This window comes from Rutidosis leptorrhynchoides, chromosome 11 (genome assembly GCF_046630445.1).
Source record: "Rutidosis leptorrhynchoides isolate AG116_Rl617_1_P2 chromosome 11, CSIRO_AGI_Rlap_v1, whole genome shotgun sequence".
NCBI lineage: Eukaryota > Viridiplantae > Streptophyta > Magnoliopsida > Asterales > Asteraceae > Rutidosis > Rutidosis leptorrhynchoides.
Window position 1 is genome coordinate 354,705,706 of NC_092343.1, and position 3,456 is coordinate 354,709,161.

Here is a 3,456-nt window from a genome sequence, read left to right on the forward strand (position 1 = left end):
AAATTTTTGAATTACTTTTATATATTTAAATACCCTTCGGTTGTTTTCGATGATTCGCGAACAATTATATGTAAATAGATACATATATACTATAACATGAAAAGGTAACAATGTATTAATTGTTTGATACCGTACATTAAACTTATTGGTTTAAATATCTATTTGAATTTGAATATATATGATAAGTTGAAATATTTATTATTAAAATTTATTTATAAATAACTTCTAATGTGTATTTAAAAACTGATTTATATATATTAAAAAGATATATACATATATATAAAATTTTAAGTTATTTAGTAAACGATAGTAACATTTTCAAATTGCTACAGTACCCAAAATGCTACAGTGTTTTTGAAAATCACTATTTGCTACAGTGAAATTGACTTTGCTACAGTGAATTACTACAGTAAAAATTGACTTTGCTACAGTAACTTTGCTACAGTGGTATATTTTATGGATGATTTAAGACTATATTTTGACAAAGGTACGATTCACGAAACGTAAAGTACAAGTTTTCTCAGCGTACGAAAGGACGTTCGAAAAACCGGAACCGGGACATAAGTCGAGTGACAACGTACGACTTATCGGAACAAAAATTACAAGTCAACTATGCACGTGAATTTAATATAATATATAATTAATTAATTTAAATTATATATATTATATTTATATTTTATTATGTCGACAAATGTTAGGACAAAAACAATGTGAGCTGTCCCTGGTCCTCATGCGAGTCGCATGGCCAGAAGGCCATTTCCATGCGAGTCGCATGACTCCAGATTCCAGGCCAGGTACTATAAATTCAGGTGTTTTGCTCGAATGAAAAATCAAACACACATACACAAATATATATTACTCCGTATAATATTTATTATTATTATTATTATTATTATTATTATTATTATTATTATTATTATTATTATTAAGATTATTATTAATCTTATTAATCTTATTATTAGTATTATTATTTTTGCGATACAAAAATAATAATGTACATAAAATATTACGACGGAGTACTGTCCAAGTAATTTTCAAAACGAGTTTCCGAGCGAGCTAGAGCTAAGGAAAATATGGGTTATTGCCAAGGAAATTATGGGTAATGTTCGGGGGTATTTTTGTGAATCAAACCTCATGTTTATCATCTCCGATGCGTCTACGTGCTTTCCTGCAATATTGTATATCAATATTAAACTGTGAGTTTCATAAGATCCCTTTTACTCTTTACATTTTTGGGCTGAGAATACATGCAAATGCTTTATTAACCAATACACAATATTTATATGTGTGAGTTTCATATGATCCCTTTTACTCAATATATTTTTGGGCTGAGAATACATGCGCAGTTTTATAAACTGTTTTACTAAATGGATACAAATACTAAAACTGATTTTGTGTGAGTTTCATTTGTTCCCTTTTATATATATTTTTGGGACTGAGAATACATGCGCTGTTTTATAAAATGAATACAAAAACTAAAACTGATATGCGTGAGTTTCATTTGCTCCCATTTTAATTGCTTTTGCAATATATATTTTTGGGCTGAGAATACATGCGCAGTTTTATAAACTGTTTTACTAAATGGATACAAATACTAAAACTGATTTTGTGTGAGTTTCATATGATCCCTTTTACTCAATATATTTTTGGGCTGAGAATACATGCGACTGTTTATAAATACTAAAAATACTAAATTTATATGCGTGAGTTTATTGCTCCCTTTTTAATTGCTTTTGTAATCTATATTTTTGGGGTGAGAATACATGCACTTTATTTTAAACACAATGGATACAAGTACATACTAAATTCTACACTGAGTTTGAACCGAAAATCCCTTAGCTTTGGTAACTAGTAACTGCCGGTTATAAGAACTGGTGGGCGCGAGTAGTAGTATATGGATCCATAGGGCTTGATATCCCCGTCCGAGCTAGAGCACTAGCCTTTTAACGGACGTATGCTATTTGAGAAGCGTACACGTTGGTTTGCGTGTATTATTAAGATGATTATACAAAGGGTACAAATTATATATACGTTAAAGTTTAGTTACCAGGGTGCTCAATTTCGTAGAATATTTTGATAAACGTTTCTGGATGAAACAACTGAAATCTTGTGATCCACTTTTATATAATCTATTGATAAACGTTTCTGGATGAAACAACTGAAATCTTGTGATCCACCTTTATATACAGATTATGCGAAACATTAAAACTATGAACTCACCAACCTTTGTGTTGACACTTGTTAGCATGTTTATTCTCAGGTTCCCTAGAAGTCTTCCGCTGTTTGCTTACATGATATACAAGCTATGTGCATGGAGTCTTGCATGCTTTATTCAAGAAAACGTTGCATTCACTAAACCATCATCATGTATCTATTTTGACTGCATTGTCAACGGAAGTATTATTATTGTAAACTGTTATTTACGGTGATTGTCTATATGTAGAAATCATCAGATGTCGAAAACCTTGGAATTAAATATTCATTTATGGTATGCCTTTTCAAAAGAATGCAATGTTTACAAAACGTATCATATAGAGGTCAAATACCTCGCAATGAAATCAATGAATGACGTGTTCGTCCATATGGATTTGGAGCGATCGTCACATATGGTAAGCTATCTCCTGGTTAACAGGATACACCTTATGGAAAAATAGAAACGAATGTGTTTTGGGGAAAAATAAGTCAACCGGTGCTTCAATGCTAAATGATATTCAATCTAAAAGCTTCGAGTGGATATCATGTCGTTGGAAAAAAGGAAGTCTCGAGTGGCAAACTCGGCTCACTAATCCGTTACTTTATGATGTTCATCCCCCTCATAAAACGGGCATCGGTTAGTACTATAGAAAAGTCTCAATCCATGTCTCACTGACTGCTACTTACTCTGCTACTTTTAGCACGAGACTCTCATCTCAATTGGGCTGGGAAAAAATCTAAATGGGCTAGTGGAGGGTTGCTTTGTCACTATTCTCGGTACTGTAGTCCTCGCTCCCCGACTTGAGTTTTCAAGTTGTTTCTTTATCTTCGTCCATTGAGATGTTTGTGTTTAGCTAGCTTAAGCATTTTGTGTATCGGTAGAATATATAAGCTTTGTAATTATGATAATTTTTAATAAAATTTGTTTGCATTTTTTAAAAAAAAGTTATTTTCTTATTTGTTTTTGCCTATACATAAAACCCTATATAACCATAACTGTGTGCACGAAAAATATAGTGAAAATTCTCTGATTTGTGTCCGTTGAGTAAAAACTTCTCCGCGTTTTGGAGTTGGTATATGACCACGTTAAATCTCGTGTCGTATTTATGCTTTTATTTATCGTTCTTGCTTTAGATTAATCGTTTGTCGTTCGTGTGTTAGTGTTTATGATCAATCACTTGTCTTATTGAGTCCTACAATTCATAACGCCTACTAGCCTTTATCCCTTTTTTCTCCACCAACAATCATGGAGTATAGAATTTT